A 21,417-nucleotide genomic window follows, 5' to 3' on the forward strand; every position below is an offset into this window, starting at 1 on the left:
GCCACCGCCTCCCCTTGCTTAATAGTAGTTATGCCCCTGAGCAGGGAGCTCGGAGGCTGTCAGGTGAGCAGGCAACAGTGCCTGGCAGTGGCAGGGGGAAGCAAGGACTTTGAGACAGAGATAGAAAGATGGAGGACAGAGAGCGTGAGCGAGAGACTTGTGGGGGGTGAGAGACTTGTGGGGGGAGAGCGGGGGTGGCGAGAGAGTTGCTGGGGCAGCGAGAGAGTTGCGGGGTCAACGAGAGAGAGTTGCGGGGGCAGCGAGAGCGGATGAGAGAGTCGTGGGGGGCAAGAGAGAGAGAGAGTTGCGGGGGGTGGCGAGAGTGGGCGAGAGCATTGCGGGGGCGGCGAGAGCGAACAAGAGCATTGCGGGGCGGCGAGAGCGAGCGAGAGCATTGTGGGGGTGCGATGCCACAGGCTCAGTGCAAGACCACACAGATGCTCTGTGCAGGGTCAGCTAGTAAAATGTAAAATGAATCAATAGTATGACATATGTGTCTGTGCAATTATTCCCCTTAGGGGATGGGGCTGCTATAGGAAGAAGAGTTTGAGCTCCCTGCCTGGCATCTCCAGGTCGGGCTGAGTGGGAATCCTGCCTGAGAGCCTCGGGAAGCCACTGCCAGTCTGTGTAGACAGTACTAAGCTGGATGGACCAATGGTCTGACTCAGTGGAAGGCAGCTTCCTATGTTCATATTTTCCCTTGGGCTCATTTGCAAGGTGCCTGCCACTTTAAGGAAATTTGAGTGAGTGCTCAGAGCTGTTGCTGGACGGGCTTTCGCCAAGTGTTCTGCTTGCTTTGCAGCCCACTCTGGTACGCAGGCTCTATGGTAGCTCTGTATAAACAGACCTTCCACAGCGTTCCGTGGCTTCACACGAGTACTGGAAGGGGGTAGGCAACCTCCCCAGCTTGCTAAACCTAGTTTTAGAGGAGGGGCTGGGAACTGGGTGACCCTCTTTCGACACAGCCCTGTTAGAGAACTTGCTGAGGTTTCACATGGTAGTGCTAACCCCGCCTTCAGACCTCAAGCCCTGTTTTTGCTGGTTGTGAGAATAGCCTCACAGTTAAGAGCTGCTTGTTTAAAGCCCCAAACAGTATAGAACCCAGGTATGTGAAGGAGTGCCTGCTCTCAGATCAGCCTATCTATGCATCTATAGGGTAGAAGACCCTTCAGATGTAGCACCCTGGTTGTAGAACTCTTTCCCTAGGGAGACTTGCTTGGCATCCACACTGTTGTCCTTTTAATATCAGGCACAGACCTTTTTTTCTCCCAGGCCTTTTAACTTACTTCAACCATTTTTAGCAGCTACTTTTAAACTGCTGTGTTTCACGATTGTTTCTGTTGTGTGTTATGATATAGTTTTATTATTTAATTTACTTTTGGGGAACTGCCCTGAAAACTTTGTTGAAAGGCAATATGTATATGTGTGTATAAATAATACATATTTATATATGTTTTATATACCTAAACATGTATAATATTTATTTAATTTGTTTTTTAAAATTTATTTTCACATTTATATCCCACTCTTCCTCCAAGGAGCCCAGAGCAGTGTACATGGTTGTTTATCCTCACAACAACCCTGTGCGGTAGGTTAGGCTGAGAGATACATGACTGGCCTAGAGTCACCATATGAGCTTCATGGCTGAATGGGAACCTGAATTCAGAATGTATATATATATGTATATGTACATGTGCATGTACATATAAAAATAAATAAATGGAGGGTGGGGAGACGGAATCCGGTTAATAAATTGCAGGCTTCTGCTGTCACATCAAACTTTATCACGTTGGATTTCTAGAAGTATAATTTTCCAACCATTCCTTACCTGTCTAGATGTTTACTCCAGGTAAACTGTCAGGGAACAGAGCTGAAGAGAAATTTCCATATACAAGATTTGGTAACATTTATTTGAATCTGACTTACTGAGTTTTGAACATGGCATCTTTTAAGAGGAGAAATTTATGATGTTGAGAACTATAAAAAATACTTTCTGATTATTATAGGCTATAAAATTTCCTTCTGTACTCCCAATGTGAAATAACAGACTGAGACACAGGAAAATTGGCTAGCTATATAGAATTGTTGAGATCTACAAATCCTGTTGTGCTAATCCAAAAGACATAAAGTCATTAAATCATTTGGAATTACTGTAGGGGGCATTTTATTGAACAATCTATAGAGGCAAATTAATTGGGCAATGAAACCTGACAGTTGCACAGGTGAGATTATCAAGCAATAATGATGCCCTCAGGGCATGGGACACAGCTGGGTGCTCTTCTTGCCCTCAGAATTGTGATTGTCTTGTGATAAAAATATAATTACCCCCTGTTGGGACCTAATGGCTTAATGAGATTTGTCCGGTGCCTAATATAAATGCCTTTTGGCATTTGTGTATTGCAGGACAAAATGGCTAATACTGGACTTCATAAAGTTTTAAGGAGACAGTACTGTATACAGAAAGGACACAAAATGTCCTTGCTGGCATTTGAACTGGATTTAAAACAGATTTCTCCTTTAAGCTCTTCCAAGATGTATGGCTGCTTGTAGGTATCCAAGAGGTTCATTTTCAAGTCAAGCAATGTCTCAGTGCAGCTTAGGAACAGAGGAAGTTGAAAAATAATCCTGATAATAGAAATTTGTTCAGAGTCTTAGAGTATTCAGAGTATTTTCATAGGTAGTTGCTTTATACAGAGTCAGACCATTGGTCCATCTAGCTCAGTATTGTCTACCCAGACTGGCAGCACCTTCTCCAAGACTGCAGGCAAGAGTTTCTCTCAGCCCTATCTTGGAGATGCCAGGGAGGGAACTTGGAACCTTCTGCCTGCAAGCAGGCAGATGCTATTCCCATAGCAGCCCCATTTTATCATAGGAGCATAGGAAACTGCCATATCCTGAGACAGACCATTGGTCCATTTAGGTGCACAGACTGGCAGCGGCTTCTCCAAGGTTGCAGGCAGGAATCTCTCTCAGCCCTATCTTGGAGATACCAGAGAGGGAACATTCAAATGCAAACCAGGGCAGACCCTGCTTCACAAAGAGGACAATTCTTGCTTACTACCATAAGGCCAGCTCTCCCCATATGTTGGCTCGTATACAGCACAGCACTCTGCTGATCCAAGAGCAAAGCACATGTTGCATGCATTCTGTGTCTCTCCACACTGTATGCTAACAAGCTTGGAGAGCCTCCGTCATTACTAATGGTAGCACCATCATTTTAGCAACAAGCTTCCCATTGGGACTGATGGGAGGTTCGTCACTGCAGAGGTGACACAATTCTTAATAGCTTCTGTGAGCTCAGTAGAAGTGAGCACATGGTTTGGAGAGACACAGAGCCGGGTCTCATGATCAGTGAGACCTGGTTTGGTGGGGTGAGCGGGGAGGGAGCACTGGGTGGCCGGATTGGCTGCCCACATGTTTGCTGGCTCCGTGACGGAGCCGGCGGGGGCTGAGGGGAGCGGGGGTCTATCAGCCCCCACAAGCTCCAGCATGCCTTGCACGAGTGCACAGGGCATGCTGGCAAGACCCCCAGAGCCGGGAGGAGGCTTTTCACCTCCCCTCCGGGGTCTCCTTGTGAGTACCTGTGGCACAGAGTGGTGCCGTGGCTACTCAAGATCTGATAGCATGGGTTTGCAGAGCGCTCGCTCTGCAAACCCAGGCTAAGGGGCAGGCTACTTGAGCAGGTTAGCTGCTCAAGAACCACCGGGCTCGCAGCCGAGCCTGGTGGTTCTCACGATTGAAGAAAATCGAGCTAGTGGAGGCTAGCCCAATTTTCTTCAATCATGTGAATAGCCTTACAGAATGAGCATAAGCCCCCTGCTCTTGGATTGGTAGGGTAGTGCTCTGTATGTCAGGCACTGGTTTGCATTTGGATGGATGAATACATGTGAGTGCTGACTGTTGTAAGATATTCCCCTTAGGGAATGGGGCTGTAGCTTTTTGGCTGAGCATCTGCTTTGAGTGCAGAAGGTCCCAGGTTCAGTCCCTGGCATCTCCAGTAGGGCTGGGAAAGACTCCTGCCTGAAACCTTTGAGAACTGCTGCCAGTCAGTGTATGTATGTATGTATTTAATAAATTTGAATATCGCCCACTACCAAAGTCTCTAGATGGTTTACAGCATCAAACAAACCAAGAATAAAAGAAACCAAGAATTTATCAGTTAAAACATATAAAAACCAGATTAAAATACAGGATAACCTTGTTATCCATGGATTCAGTACCCATGGTACCCATGGATTCACGTATCTGCGGTTGGGTAAAAGTCACCCGACCTCCGCATAAGTGGGACAAAAAGAGAAAAAAGCACATTGACCTCATGTATCTGTGGGTTGGGGGTGGCTGGAAATGACCATGGAAGTAAGTTACGGCCGCCATTTGTTCATTGGAACCACAAAAGAAAAAAATTGGCAACTTTCGGCCCATTTGGGGGCATTCCGGGACACAGCATGACATGGGGCGAGAGCAAAGCAGGGTAAGGAGCTCCCCCCATCTCCCCACCAAACATTGGATGATTTTCGGCTATTTCTGGCTGACCGGGAAACTAACCCTCGTGATCCCATAGCCTCAATGCCTCAGTATTTGCCACATCCACGGCTGCAGTCAGGAATGGAACCCCCGCGAATACTGAGGTCCACCTGTATCCATAAAAATGCCAACTAACTAAAAAGATTAGCTGAAGAGATGTGTCTTCAGCTGTTTCCTAAAAGCCAACAGGGATGGACCAGCTCTAATCTCATGCAGGAAGTGCATTCATAGTCCTGGGGCAACTACAAAGAAGACATGCCTTTGAGTCTCCACCCGACGAGCTGGCGGCACCCTCAGATGAACCTCCCCTGAAGATCTTAATAGGCAGTGGGTTTCACAATGAAGAAGGTGTTCTCTTAAATACCATGGGCCCAAGCCATTAAGGGCTTTAGAGGTAGTAACTAGCACTTTGTATTTTGCCCAGAAACCTATTGGTAGCCAGTGTCTGTCTTTTAGAATCGGAGTAATATGATCTCTACAGGACATCTCGGAGACCAATCTGGCAACAGCATTCAGGCAGCAGTGTAGACCAGTGTTTCTCAACCACCGGTCCTTGGACCGCTGCCGGTCCCCGAAGGGTTGAGTGCCGGTCCCTGACTGGGAGTCAACCCCCCCCCCCCAACTGAAATCAAGGCACTCACTTCCTCAATTTTGCACATGGCACAGAAGAGGAAGAGTATCACAGAGGCATGGGACCCTTCTTGTGCCTTGCCTCCACATGCTGCTGAGATCTTCCTACAGCTATCTTATTCCCTATCTTTACAGCTTCAAACAGTATGCGATGCGGGGGCATGGAGGAAAAAGTATGGCAGTGGGCGCCACTTGAAGGGCTGCTGGTTCTTGCATGCTCATTGTTTGCAGCCAAAGGTTGGTTGATTGAAACCCAGCTGCCTGTTGTGGTCGAGGCGCCTTGAGAGGGAACACTGTTTCCCTCTTGCATCAGTGGGGCTTGCTTGTATGTTGTTTTCATTGGCCCCGTGTAGCTTTTGAATTTTTCTAATGGCCCAACATCCCCTCTCCATTGAGTAATCACAAGCACCTCTACTCCAGACATACTGGAGACAAATTTGTTCACCCAGGCTTTTAGATTCAGGGGTTCTCAACCTTGGGTACCCAGACGTTGGTGGACCTACTCCCATAATCCCCAGCCATAATGGCCAAATGCCATTGTTGTTGGGGGTTATGGGAGTTTAACTGAGGGACCCAAGGTTAAGAACCCCTAATATTCAATGTTTGCAAAAGATTCCAAATTTAATTATTTTAATGCTTATATTATTTTCATTCTAAACTGCCCAGAGATGCAAGTTTTGGGCAGTATAGAAGTCGGATAGATAGATAGACAGACTTGAAACCCCTTTACTAACTGCTGGTCCGGGAAACTGCGCATGAAGAATGTAGCGGTCCTTGAAACTCTGCACGAAGAATTTAGCGGTCCTTGACTCCAAAAAGTTTGAGAAACACTGGTGTAGACAATACTGAGCTAGATGGACTGATGATCTGACTCGGTATAAGACAGCTTCCTCTGTTCCTGAGTTTGCTATTTGTAATCATTATATTCAAATGTAAGAGTAGCTGAATATGCTGCCACTTTTTTCAATTCTAGATTGTAGAAATAAAGGGAACTGAAATGAATGTTACAATACATTAATTTTCGCAAGGTTTGGAGGAGGTCTCCTGTGTGGAATCAATGGGTGCCTCTGCATTAGGCACTTAAAGTTCTTTAACTGGCACTTTAACATCAGTTACTTTAAGCCATTTTATAGCCATTTGGGATATGCCCATTTGCTCTCAAATAATTCATATGGAATAACTGGCTTGCAGTCACCTAATTCACAGTCATCAAGAGCAATCCACCTGCTGCTTTTGATGCATTTTCATGGTGACCTTACCAAATACTTAAAGAGGGGGTTTAACCACATCCTTTTCTCTTGGTGATGTATTTCATGAAATAGCTTGCCTGAAAGTATTTTTTGGGGGTACAGTAATTTCCCTGTTTATCAACATGGATACCATGTGGCACAACAAGTTCCACATGGAACATGGGCAAATGGCAGGATGTCACTGGCTGACATCCTAACCACCAAAATGTGTGTGTAACCAGCAGCTTCACACATGCAGCAGGACTGCCCCTGCAGCTCCCCTCCACATGCATTTTAATGCATTTTTGTGCAACAGAGTCCATGGGCATTTCTCCTGGAGTGCTCTCCCAAAAGTGATGTGCAGAAACACATCACTGCCCTCATAGAGCACAGAAGAGCACTCTTGAGAGCACTTCTGGGTGCACAGGGGAATGCTCTTGCTGGTTCTGTTGTGCCGAAATGTGCACATAAGGGAACTGATGGAATCACGAGGGCACTCGTGCTGTGTGCACACATCAGCAGTTTTTGTGCACACTTCTCTAGTTAAGATATCTAGCCACTGGCTGGCATCCAGATGAAGCACTGGTGCTATGGGAGAAACACCAGTGTAGCACCAGTGCTTTTGAAGAGTTCCAGATTAATGCTACACTGGTGCTTACAGAGAGGAGTTAATTTCAACAGTCTCCCCTTTCCCTGGAAACACACTGTGCCAGCTGAAAATATGTTCTTAAGGGTTATGCAACCCTCAGGTCATATTTTAGGATGGCATAGAGCACTTCTAGGGGAAGGGAAGGTTGTCAAAATTTGCCGCCACCACTGACCAGTTGTAGAGCTGAGTTAGTTAAATGCTTCAGGAACACCAGTGCTCCATTAATCTGGTTGTCATCACTGAGTGCAGACTTCATTGCATTCCAATTATCATGTGAATTGCAATTTGAAAACCCACAGCCCAGTAATAAGTCTGCACTGAAATATAAAGTCTTCTTTTAATATAATGTGGGTACCTAACATAGCAACCTGAAATTATTTAATATAATTCCAGATTCTGAAACATAATTGTTGGGAAGGAGCATGTACATACTGTACTGCACTCCTCGGCTGCTCTGGCCCAAAGACTTAAATAGATTTGTTGTTGTTCCCAGGTTACCTCATGATAATAGTCCTACAGCCATGTTATCTCTTATGGACCCAGACATCATCTGCATCAGCCAACAGCCACTGAAGTGAATAAATACTGCTGAGCCATTTGAGAAGTGCCTTCTCTTGTCCAGCAGTTGTATCATGTCATGACCCAGATCAGCTTTTTAGTCTTGTAAATAGTCACACTTGAGAAACATGCATGCGAGAGAGTCCTAGGGTCAGTCAAAACAAGGGATCCCTGGAGCAATAGCACACTGCCTAGCATGATTCTTTTGAGGTACTCTCCTCCAGCACTCAACCAATTTAAAGTGCTTTAAATAAGCAATAGGGCAGGCATATTGTGTCTGGGGAATCTGAAATGTACATGTAAAAGATGGTTGCACAGAGACAGAACCTTGAACTTTTGCAAGCACTGTGAAGCAGTCATCTCTGTGAGCATTCTCTTCTTTGAAAATGTTGACAGGCTTTGTGCGCTTGCAGGCTACTGTCAATCTGTTTGTGGAGCTGTAGAATAACATTGCATCCCTGTAGCTCTCAATGCTTGGTTCTGCAAAAAGATCATCCCTTTCATATGATCTCTTCATCTGTTCACGTGAAGGATGATTTGGAGCTCCCAAATTTCTATGCCACCTTCTATGCCAGCGTGGTGTAGTGGTTAGAGTGCTGGACTAGGACCGGGGAGACCTGAGTTCAAATCCCCATTCAGTCATGAAACTCGCTGGGTGACTCTGGGCCAGTCACTTCTCTCTCAGCCTAACCTACTTCACAGGGTTTTTGTGAAAGAGAAACTCAAGTATGTAGTACACCGCTCTGGGCTCCTCGGAGGAAGAGCGGGATATAAATGTAATAAATAAATTAATTAAATTATTGTCAGGTTATGCAGAAAAGAATAGATAGCAGCACCAGCTATTTCATTCTTTTAATAAGTAGAAACTACTTCACTTACTAAGATGTATTTGCTTGGCAGGCTATATCCTGATGTTATATATCATGACAGTGTGATATCGAGGAGAAACTGATTTAATGAGATTTTGCTGCCCCAGTATTATCAGAATTTTGTCAAATGGAACAAACAATTTAATGAAAATGATGAGTAGCAAGAAATAAACCTCTGAAAGTGCAAGAATCAAAGTAAAAATAAGCTATCATATAAATCCTTTTATAATGTAAATCCTTTGAATCAGACGCACTTCTCTCTCTCTCTCTCTGTCTCGCAGGGTTTCTTAACCTTGGGCCCCCAGATGCTGTTGGACTCCAACTTCCATCATCCTCAGCCACAAAAGCCATGTCTGGGGATGATGGGAGTTGTAGTCCAACAACATCTGGTTAACAAGGTTAAGAAACCTATCGCATAAGCAATCCCCATGCTTCTATTGTAACAACTGTAAGCTGATTTTGCTACACTTGGGTTAAATGTAAATAAATGGGCTGGTCATAACTCGGGATGTTGTAGAAATCTGGCTGTAGTAATTAATTTTTTGTAATGGATTTGAGTTTGTGAATCAGCCTCAGGACTTATCAGAATCTGTCAGTGGGCTGAGTGGCCTCTGGAATATCTTTAGAACTGTGGTATGATTCAGTGTTCTAAGTCAAGGCTTACAGAGTTGTTTCCACCACCCACCTGTGTGTGATGTACCAAAGACTTGGAACATGGAAAATAATAAGCTGGTTCTTATGCCCAGGAGGAGGAGCATCCAGCCAGGCTCCAAGCCCTGTGTGCACGCCCAGGAAATGGTCATGTGTCGGCAAAAATCAAGGTAGGAGGAGGGAGAAGTGATCGTGTGCTAGCCGTGATCTGGGTTGGATGGTGCAGGATTTTATTTATTTATTATTTTTATTTATTGTTAAATTTATATACCGTCTTTCCTAAAAATAATCTCAAGGCAGTTTACAGCAGAATTTAAAACAAGATTATAAAAATGACATATAAGCTAAAAATATAAAATATAAGCTAAAAGTCTAAAATATAAGCTAAAAATATAAAAACAAATCTGATTAAAAATTTAAAACTCTGAGGCTCTTCTCACGATCATGGAGAAGAGCCTCTATGGGGTTTGCGAGGAGAGCGGGCTAAGCAGACGACTAGCCAGTCTTCTCTGAGCGGCCACACACACGACTGCCGGCTTCATGACCGAGCCGGCGGGGGCTGGGAGGATGATGGCCTGCGTGGCCTCCGGAAGCTCTAGTATGCCCTGTGCGAGTGCGTAGGGCATACTGGAGAGACTGCTGGAGCAAACCCGGTTTAAGGGGAGGGGTTGTTTGGTGGGTTAACTGCCGGGAGGCAACCGGGCTCGCGTGTGAGCACGGTGGCTCCCACAATCAGCCGGAATCGGGCTAAGCTCCCCTAGCCCGATTTCAGCCGATTGTGGGAATAGCCTCACAAGCATAAAAACAGTACAAAATACAAAGAGAAGCAGCAGAGACAATCATATAAAAGCCTGGGTGAAAAGCCAGGATTTAACATGGAAACAGGATGTGTTTTTACTCCACCCTCAACATAGTGCTGAGTACATGTCGGCTGGCCACCACCTTCCCATCCAGATCACAGCTAGCATACAATTACTTCCTCCTACAACTTTGAATTTATCAACGTATGACAATTTTTTAGGAGCATGCATGGGGTTGGCGCCTGGCTGGACACTCTTCCTACCCAGCTGTCAGTCATGAAAAAGAGCCTAAGGCCTAGCATGTGCCAGGGGAAATGTGATGGATTAAGGGACCATTGTGCTGGTTCATTCTGAATTCACACCAAATTTGAACTAAACCATGGGTCCCCGAACTGGTTCAGTTGAACCCACCAGCTGGGCCGGTCAGGTAGATTAACCAACTCATACCAGTTCGAACTGATTTTTGATCAAACCACTCCAGTTCATGGCAGACCAGTTTGTGATAGAACCAGTCCTGCAAATCCTAATATAATCAGCCTATCCAATGTCAGATGCCTCTGCGCATGCTCGGCAGTTCTGAGTTGCATATGATCTCTCTCTCTCTCTCTCTCTCTCTCTCTCATTTTTATACGCCTAGGCAGTGTCCAAATTTAAAATATTTAAAAGTCACAAATTAAAATACATGACAATAAAAACAATAGAATTTTAATAAGAGCATCTTCTTCTTTGTTTGTTTGTTTGTTTGTTTGTGGTTCTTCCTGAAAACAAACAGAGAAAGAGATGTTCTTATTTCAGTAGGAAGCTAGACATTTGTATGACCTGTCTGGAATCATACGGATTGCAGCTTTATCTGAAGGTTTAGGGGAAGAAGGAATCACATACCCCCCCTCCCCAAACACACACACACACACACACACACACACACACACACACACACACACACACCACCAGAAATAGTCACTGGAGAGATGCTGTGCTGTGCTGAACAGGATCAATTGCTCTCCCATGAACAACTTTAAAAGTGGTTTTGCCCAGTTAGCAGAGTCCGGTTATTATCCACCACTGTGATGGAGGTGCTCCATAGATATCAAAGGAAGGACATCTGAGTTGATCTATGCTATATCCATAGAGCAGCTCACTGTAGGGTTTGTATGGTGTGGTATGCATCCTCTGCTCCCCACTCCCAAATCTGGGAAACCCCGTTTACCAGGAGCAAACTACTCCAGCACTTATTAACAAATTGTTCTAGTAAGAACTAATCAGCCTACTTTCCTTTCACTGTCTCTACATCTGGACTAAATTTGGTGCAAATTGAGGTCCACAAGTTAGATCTCTCACACCTCAAATGTTCATGGCTCTGCCATCTTGGATCAGGGTGGATGTCATCATTACAAACTGCACCATTGAGATGTCCCTGTATGTCATTCACTACAGCTGTTCCAAATTTGATTCAAATTGGCTAGACAGTCCTCAAGTTAGTGCACTTGTGCCACAAAATGTTTATGCATCTGCCATCTTGGATCGAGGTGGGTGACATCATCACAGACTACACCACTGCGGCATCCCTATGTGTCCATTCAGCTGTAGCAAATTTGGTTCAAATCGGTTAGACTGTCCACAAGTTAGTGCACTGGTGTCTCCAAAGTTTACATGTTCACCATCTTGAATTGAGGGGGATGACATCATCACAGTCTTCGCCATTGAGGTGTCCCTTTGTGTCCCTACAGCTGTAGCAAATTTGGTTCAAATCAGTTAAGTGATTCACAAGTTAGCCCACTTGCACTTCAAAGGTTTATGTGTCTGCCATCTTGAATTGGCATGGATGACATCATTACAAGTTATGCCACTGAGGTGTCTGTGTGTGTCACTTACTGCAGCTGTACCCAATTTGGTTCAAATAGGTTAGGCAACCCACAAATTAGCCTGCTTGTGCCTCAGATGTTCATGTGGCCGCCATCTTGAATTGGCATGAATGACATCATCATACACCATTCCATTTGGGCATCCCTATGTGTCCCTACATCTGTAGCAAATTTGGTTCAAATCTGTTAGGCGGTTCACAAGTCAGCCTACTTGTGCCACCACATCTTCTGACGTCACCACAAACTACGCCGTTGAGGTATCTTTATGTGTCCCTACAACTGTACCCGTTTTGGTTCATATTGGTCCAGGCATTGCAAAGTTGATGTGGGGGCAGGGGACACATGAACACACACACAGAATGCCAAGTGATCTCATTACCCTTTTGGAGAGTAGGCTAAAAAAGATAATTTGTATGTGGAGCAAGAGCTGTTACTCTGCAATATTATTTCCCATCAGAAAATAACACCCACTATGCTTGCTTCTTTCACGCAGAAACATAATCACGCAGAAACATGTTTTATTACTTAATTGAAATACACATGAATGTGAGAGAGCTATAATTATCCACAGATTTGTAAAACTCTTTTAGCACAAAAGCATTCCTGATCCCTTTCTTTTCCTGTATTCCCATGTATTCTGACTTTCCCCTCAGCATCAAGGAAGCTGCTTGTTTGTTGGCAATCCTGAGACACAAGAGATCTTTCAACGCTTCATCTCTTTTTAGATAAAGAGATTTCACCAGTTCTGCACTGCTGTCACTTGGCTGACTTTAACACTGATAGAACATGTATTTATTTGATTCAGGAACAGTATACTAGCAGTCAAATGACTCTCACTTTCTATTATTTTAGAGGCATACAGAGGGGCCATCCATTGGGATGCCAGCAGGGCAGCAAGATGTCCCTCACCATGGGAGGAGAGCTGGTCTTGTGTAGTAAGCATGAATTGTCCCCTTTGCTAAGCAGGGTCCACCTTGGTTTGCATTTAAATGGGAGACTACATGTGTGAGCACTGTAAGATATTCACCTTAGGGGATGGGGCCGCTCTGGGAAGAGCAGAAGGTTTCAAGTTCCCTCCCTGGCATCTCCAAGATAGGGCTGAGAGAGATTACTGCCTGCAACCTTGGAGAAGCCACTGCCAATCTGTGTAGACAATACTGAGCTAGATGGACCAATAGCCTGACACGGTATAAGGCAGCTTCGTATGTTCCTATACCATCCGAGCAGCTCTTTGGGATGACCTGGCCCTGGCAAACTTTGCAAATCTCAGGGAGAAAGCAGCTCTCCTCTCCTAACACTCCTTGGAAGCTTGGAAGAAACTCAAGAGCAGGTGAGGAGGCTGCTGGCAATGTCCCTTCCATTTGCACAGCCTTCAGAGGTTGGCTTTGAAAAGGGGCTCACCCTGCCCCACTGGAGGCATGGCTTAAGAAGCATTTGGTGCCTTGCTTCAAAGTTGCCACAATACCTTGGGTTGCCCCAGGCCTACTCCCTATTTTAACAATGACTGCTGGGCTTCCTAATTTTCAAAAAACCAGGCTCATTGTTGACTCATTGGTAGAGGTGAGGTTCAAGTATTGCATCCCCATTCTGATGGTCAGATGCAGCTGCCAATCCCCATAATGATACAACAACCACAGTTTGTTTAGGATTTACATGATTGCTTTGACAGAGCAAACCCATAAATGTAATAACTGAATAGAACATAGGAAGCTGTCTTTTACTGAGTCAAAACATTGGTCCATCCAATCCAAAACAGTCTATGACATCTCTGTGTTGGAATGTCCAGTTCTGATAAATGTGTACCGTCCCCAACCACCCCTGTGTTGTGCAGACACATACAGGTGCTCCCAGTGTGGCCAGCTCTGTGCAGTGCCTGCTATTTTGGGTGCTGGACTCTGGAGGTTCCTCTTCAACAGAACTAGAGTCCACAGAGAAGGCATGTGGGAATTTCACTTTCCCCATTAGGAGGAACTACACTTCCCAGATCTCCCTGCACAGCACTGGGGTGGGGGGTGGGGGGATGAAACACATTTATTGGAACGTGACATTCCAACACACAGGGCTATTGTCTACATTAGATGGCAGTGGCCTTCCATGGTTTCAAGCAGGTGCTTTCACAGCCCTACCTGGAGTTATGAAGAATGGAATCTGGGTCTTTCTGCATACAAAGCATACATTACCTGCATACAAAGCAGTTAATCTGCCACTGAGCAACAGCTTTCCCCAGAAGAATGTAGCTGTTAAAAATGGTGAGTAACCTCCTTCAGTGAAAAATAAGAGTTTGAACAATGTTAAAGTGAGTGATATTATGCCTGCACAGTGCTAAAAACCCAAAACATTCATGTGAAATGTGTATTAACTCACTTGAGTTAACATAGATTAAAAGGGCAGCACCGGGTATCCAAGTGCAATAGGAAGTGATGAATCATTTCCCGCTATTGCTTTTAGACTGTCCTTAAAAACAGGTTTTCCATCTCCATTTGTTGTATGACGCACTTAGATCCACAACCGATCAGCACCACATCATTTGAGCAAATAATGAATTTAAATTCGACGTAAATTCAAATTTAAATTCAAATCTTAAAATAATGTTATGTATTGTTCTTGATGCTATAACATCTTTTTAAATTTGTAAATCTCAACAAGGGTGATCTTGGCAAGTCCCATGTCCCACGTTGCCACAGAAGTGTGTTAAGAAGGATGCTCATCATCAGTGTTCCCTGTCACAGGGAATCCCAGATGTTGTTGACTGCAGCTCCCAGCATCCCCAGCTGCAGTGGCCTTTGACTGAGGATGGTGGGAGTTGTAGCTGAGGTTCCCTATTACAAGGAACACCGGCCATCGTTTCTTCTTCTTTACCAATTTCCTTCTTATGTATGGACAAGGCCTTGAGGCAAGTACTGAAAGCGGGGGGGGGGGGGATCCTAGTGAATATTGTAGAGCCTGAGCAGCTTCTTATTCACTTAGCAAGGAAAAGAGCCAGGGACACTGCTACCTGTACTGCACTGATAGGAATGGAACTCATAAGAAGGGAATGGTATATGACCTCTATGGCCAATCAAAACTGATGCAGGAAATGGTCTGGGGGGAACCAGGAGAAGCTTACTTAAGGCTGAAAGGAAAGACAATATAGGGCAGGAAGGAATTTCTGCTGGGCACTGAATGTATTTATGACACTGAAACCCCAGGAATGTCGCTCTGGCTGCATGCGCTCATAACGTGGAACCAAGGGTCCAATGGACTCATAGTTGCACACCACCCCCCAGCTTACCTGTCATCATTTGGACATAATGACCAGGACCTGAACTGCAGTCAGGGAGACTGCAGAGAGGAGGGGAAATTGGCTCTGCGGGCAGGGAAAGTGGATGCTGGGCACCCTCTTTTGCATGAAGTACAGCCACGGCAGCCAGTCAGGATGGAGAGAGGGAGGAGCTTCCTTCCCTCAACTCTCATCTGGGAGAAGTCTTCCTACAGTTCAGCATTTGGACATAACATTGCCGAATGCAAACCTCAGGTACTCACAACCCAGGGTTCAAACTGGAGTTTGTGGAGGGAATCCTCAGGTTGCTTTTTGAATAGGACAGAGGTTCCATGCATTTGGATGTACAAGAAATCCAACCTCTGCCCCATTTAATTTTGGTTTCCCATTACATGCAAATGTGGTGAGTGTCTGCATTTTGCTCTATCAATTTCAAAGGAAGATAAGTGATAGAAACAGGTGGGATGTGACAATGTCAATAATAAGCAGCAGCACAGTACACAAAATTTAATTAAGGTCCTGAATGTGTATCATTATGAGGGACACTTGGGAGATTTGAGTAGAGCTCAGGGAAGAGAGAAGAAATTTCATAAATGTTTTTGCTAATATACCTATATAGACATTTATTCCTGGCATTGTATAATGTAAAATTATTAAAATACTTGACAAATGATGGATAAGCAGGATATCCTTGGTATATGCCAGAACAATGTGTAGTAAGTTAATCTTTCATTTTGAACTTAGAATTTGATCTCATTGCAAAGCAGTAGGGAACATGCATTTGAAGAAAATAATAATCAGCACCTTTTTAAGGAACACATTTTTTAAAAAATCTATGCAAAGATCAAAACATTGCAAATAAACTATAACCCTATACACATGTTATGTTTAACACATGTACAGATCTGTATGTACACAAAATTATTGGCACATTACATTCAATACGTGATGATAGAACATTTGCTATCTGTACTATGCATTTGAGGGACCTACTGTACATCCAGGTTCATTTTAAAGTGAATGCATGCACAATCATTCACATCAAAACATATACATGTTTGCAGACACCTGAATGTACATACAGCATAATGTCTGAATTGTGCTATGTGTAACAAGAATGCACATACCCCACTTGGTATCCTGATTTGAATGCAGTGCTTTCAAATCCCTTATAAGTCTGGTGCTGAGTGTCCCCCGCCCTCCCCATGCACTCAAAGGAAAGAGTACAAAAAGTGAGTAGAAAGCAAGATGAGCTTTTTGTAAGAAGCACAGGACTGGAGATCAGGATCACTAGATTGCATTCTTGGCACTTGGATGAAAGTGTTAATTTCTAATTAAAGCGCACAGCTGAGCCAAGTAGTGTTCAGATACAGCATCTTGATTTTGGCAGGCAAAGCTAATAACAAAACTGAGTTTGCTTCCCAGCCTTGCCAGAAGTGAAAATACCTTGTAAAATGGGGGATCTGATACTTTTCTGTATCCTAAGATAAGAGTAATGAAGAAGGCTTACATTGATCATGCTCAGTAATGAGGCTTGTGAGGTGGTGATAGGAATAGAGGAAGATAGTTTGAACTCCCTTATCTTTAAGGACTGTTGCCCAATGCAGTACCCTTTCCTGGGCTAAATGGCAACTTGCTTTGATGGGAGATCAGCCTCTGGCCAGATTCAAATGAAACACCGTGGGATCCTGAATACAATATGCAGTTTACTCCAGCAACTATTTGGGCTTATGTCAGTGGGAGCTGCAGATTCCAGTTCCTCCTGTTCTCAGGTTCTCCTGGCTTTGGAGAAATTTGATTTATATTTGCTTTTTGTGAGGTTCCAATATTATTATCAGAATGGTCATAATACGAAGTTACCTAGTCACACTGAGTTTATATGAACTGGAAAAACAAATGGGATTTGCAGAAAAAAGATTTTTCTGTGCCCTCCCTTCCTTGATCAGTGGGAGGTTCAGAGCAGCTTTTACAGGTAAGTTTTGCTTTGAAGAAAAAATCACCAGAGATTTGCGGTGTTCCTGTAATATCTATTGACAAGCATACAGCTTGAACAAGCAGAACAGGTGATCAGAAGCAAGTAGGCGGGCATCACTAGCCATAAACAACATTGTCTCCAAAATCCTCATTAAAATATCTCTCCTCAGAAAATCTATCTGCAGCTTTGCCTAACTGGGTACAAACTACAAACTAGTTTCATTCTCCAAACCGATAGGCAGATATGATTCACATTCTTAGTAGCTGGAAGAGTAAACTTCCTGTTAGGGATGTGTGAACAGGTTCGAAGCCGAATCTGTTCGGAGTCGAACCAGTTCGGTTCAATGGCTCGATGTCAAGCTGAACCACTACCTCCGGTTAGGGTCAACATTGGACCAGCTCCAACCACCCCGCCATTCAGGGGGTTTCCAGGGGACTTCTCTGAGGCCAGGTCATGACCTAGGCCATGCAGGGGCCCATTGCACATGGGCAGCAGCTTCCAAAATGGTCACCACAATGGGAGAAAGGCCCAGAAAGAGCTGAAGATCACCCAAAGTGGGCACTTTTTGACATAAGGAAGGCCGGCAGGAGGAGGGGGAACCTCTGTGCTCCCCCCCATCTCGGTGTAGCCCCCCGACGGGGGTAAGTAAAATAAAATAAAAAGAATATTTGCAAACATCTCCCCTCCGAGCTGAACCGGTCTTCTACACACCCCTGCTTCCTGTTGTTGTTGTTACATTTATATCCCGCTTTCCCTCCAATGAGCCCAGAGCGGTGTACTACATACTTGAGTTCCTCTTTCACAACAACCCTGTGAAGTAGGTTAGGCTGAGAGAGAAGTGACTGGCCCAGAGTCAGCCAGCTAGTTTCATGGCTGAATGGGGATTTGAACTCGGGTCTCCCCGGTCCTAGTCCAGCACTCTAAACACTACACCACGCTGTTAATGTCCATTGTCCCCCATCTATGACCAGGCCATATCAAAGGAAGTCAAAAGACCTCCCTCTCTCCTTCCCTCCCTCTCCCATCCCCCTCCAATTGTGGTACTTCAGTGCTTATGCCAAAATGGGCATCTTCTTACATCCTGGTCCCAGCAAGAGGGCATTGAAACACCTCCGACTGGTTCATGTTGTGCCTCCCCTGTGCCTGCTGCTGCCAGCTGCACCTCCACCTTCCCAGCTGTTATGCAGTGGCAGAATGTTGCTGGCACTAATGTAATTTCTGTCTCTTTGGCTTCTATATCTGTAAACACTGCCAGGTACATTATATTCCAGTTGCAGTATCTAATATGGTAACACAAAGTCATGGTGTACCACAGTGCAGAACATGGTGACATTCAGAATGGAAGCACAGCATGACTCAGTTCACCCTCCCTCGGCTAACAGCTGAATGTAAGAACAAACTATACTAAGTATGTGTGTGGAAAGGATGCCAAGTCTGGGTATCCACTAGATACATCCCTTTATGTTATCTCCTGTGCATTAACCCCACAATGTACATGTGTGCTCTTCACATTATTGCATTTTGTTACCCATGACTGGTTTGAAAATGGTTAGCTTATTAATTAATTTATTAATTACATTTGTATCCCATTGTTCTTCCAAGGAACTGAGGCCAGTATACATTCCACCCCCTGCCATTTTATCCTGACAACTTTGTGACATCCCCCCGCCCCGGCCACCATTTTATCTTCACAACAACTTCTGTAAGGTAGGTTAGGCTGATTGGCTTCCATTTCTTAAGATTTCAAGTCTTTCATCAATCTTGTTTTGTTTTTATATGAGATTGCAGGGGTTATCTTTCTCATTTGGTAACACTACGCAAGAGTTCTAATCAACCCTTTCCCCCAGCCTCCTCCACACCATGTGTTTTTCAGTACAGAGGTAATTGGTATAAATAATGGTGCGATGCGATGCTACAGCATTCATGCAAACACTTCCATAACCATTTCTGCACAGATTGTATGTAAATGCATCAGTAATGGCTACTAGCCAAATGAGACTGTAGAGAGAACAGCCTGGCAGATTTGAAGGGGGAATGTCAGATCCACCTGGAACAAGCAATCAGAGAGAAACAAAGCCAGACTAAGGGCACTGTGAATGAATTACAATTGTGTATTACAAAGGACAGGATTATGTCACTTATTTAAGCTGATTTGGATGGAGCTCAAAGCTGGATCATTTCTGTGCATACATATCTAGTTGTATAGGCATAGAAATCCACATGGTGCTTCCTCTTATCCACCAAGTAAGCAAACCACACAGTCTGGTAGTTTTCCTGCATACTCAACTATCTAAGGCTGACAGAATGGTTTAATGTCTCAACTGCAGTGCTCCATATAGATGTCCAAGTATATGATCTGTCATCTACCCCTGCTACCACCATCATTTAAAGTACACATAGCACCAGTCGTATCCCAGGTGTTGTACAGAATGAAGAGGGGACATTGATTCAGATACTAGTGGAGAGACAGGTAATATAAGACCAGGGGAGGTAATCTACTTGGAAAAGGCTTTGTTAAATCTTGGGCACAATCCTCCATGAAATCCTGAAATGAATGGGAGCCCAAGAACATGGCACAGGGACTTCTCTGTGGTGGCATCTACCTAGTGGAATATCCTTCATAGGGAGGTCTACTAAGAGAGATCCTTTATTTTCTTCTACCAACAGATAAAATCATACAGTGTGTGTGTGTGTAGGCTGTCCAAATTGCTGGTTACTATGAATGCATTATTACACTGCTGCTACTCTAGTTTTGATTTGATTGTTTTAGGCATTAAAAACTGAGTACAGTATGCCTAAGTACAAGGAGAACAGGGAGACTGGGCATAACTATGAAGCATGTTAGCATCAAAATGTGTAACTGGCATGCTTCCATCCCCTCTGAACCTGAGTGCTGTGCAGCATTCTGTACACTTCCAAGTGCAAGGTTCTTGCATCTTCCAAATACATCAACTTGCACTTAAAAGCATTTGCACATTTAACAACAACAACAACAACAATAATAAAGAACTTTATTTGTTAGCCACTCCATAACAAATTGTTCTTTGGGCAGCTTACAACACAACATTAAAACATAAGATAAAAACACACATTGAATCATAACAGACAAAAACAAGGCGGGGGGAATACAAAATACAATACAAAAACAATTTTAAAACTTTTTTAAAAAATCAGTTACAATCAGATTACAATTTTTAAAAATTTACATTTAAAAGGTCTGAGTGAACAAAAAGATCTTTACCTGACATCTAAAAGAACAAAGCGAAGAAGGCAGGCAAAATTCACTGGGGAGGCTATTCCATAAATGCAGTGCAACCATAGAAAAGGCCCTCTCCCTAGTAGCCACCTGCCTCACCTCATTTATTTATTTATTTGATTTGATTTGATTTCTATACCGCCCTTCCAAAAATGGCTCAGGGAAAGCCGTTTCACACAGAGAAATAACAAATAAATCAAATGGCAGGGGCACCAAGAGAAGGGTCTCCAAAGAAGATCTTAAGGACTAGGTTGGGACATATGTGGCAAGGCCTTCCCTCAGGTAACCTGGTCCCAAGCCATTTAGGGCTTTAAAGGTTAAAACCAGCCCCTTGAATTGGGCCCAGAAACCTTCTGGGAGCCAGTGCAGCTGATAAAAGTTCTGCCGTAAAATGCTCAGAGTGTCCCGCCCCAGTTAATAACCTTGCAGCCCTATTTTGTACCAACTGCAGTTTCTGGACCATTTTCAAAGGTAGCCCCACGTACAATGCCTTGCAGTAATCTAAGTGAGAATTTCATTTGCTGAAATTGCACAGGAGGTTACATGATCGCATGATCCATTTCCAATGGCCATGCAACTGTGCTACTCTCTTGTACGAATCTCAGGGGGAAGTGATGTAAAACCCGGAAATCAGCTTCTTTATTTCTTTAAAGTTAAGTTTAAAAACTGGTGGAAAATATTTTTTTTAACCCAAATTAAATGTATGGGCAGAGCGGCAGGTGGGCAGATAGAGAACGGAAGATAGAGTTATTAAAACTTAGCCAAGATTGTGAAAGGAGTAAAAAGAAAGACTCCCACTTCTATTGGGAGCTCCGAAGCAAGGTTGGAGGGGGACGAATGGGGTCGGTGGATCTGAACTGAACTAGGCTTCTCTAGATCAGATTTGGAACATCTCTAACTGCCTCCGATTGGTCCGTGTTGGGCCATTTCCGACCCTCTCACTCGATCTGACCTTGCATACCCCTACTGTGCAGTATGTGAGCTACTGTGCCCAGTTTCTTAACACTTGAAGGAGGCTGTTTTAACTCATTTTAATCTTGTGTTTTATTGTGTCTGTGTACAGTGTTATACTGTAATTTGTCTTGAGAACAGGTTTATTATAGAAAGGCAAATACATTTAATAAATAACTACTTTTCAGTAGGGCTCTTTGCAGG

General features: G+C 44.1%; 1 long non-coding RNA gene across 2 annotated transcripts in view; it reads left to right on the top strand.

The window, feature by feature from the left end:
- Positions 1–373: 373 nt before the first annotated feature.
- The window catches only part of LOC128348250 (uncharacterized), a 35,928-nt gene continuing 14,884 nt past the window's right edge, over positions 374–21,417 (top strand). Inside the window, exons 1-4 of one of the 2 annotated variants that reach the window (XR_008318032.1) lie at positions 374–889; positions 12,625–12,707; positions 18,609–18,713; positions 19,334–19,476. This is a non-coding gene — a long non-coding RNA (uncharacterized LOC128348250). The remainder of the gene's footprint in view (positions 890–12,624; positions 12,708–18,608; positions 18,714–19,333; positions 19,477–21,417) is intronic. The other variant, XR_008318031.1, reaches the window with a different exon arrangement.

Source organism: Hemicordylus capensis, chromosome 2 (assembly GCF_027244095.1).
Source record: "Hemicordylus capensis ecotype Gifberg chromosome 2, rHemCap1.1.pri, whole genome shotgun sequence".
Lineage (NCBI taxonomy): Eukaryota > Metazoa > Chordata > Lepidosauria > Squamata > Cordylidae > Hemicordylus > Hemicordylus capensis.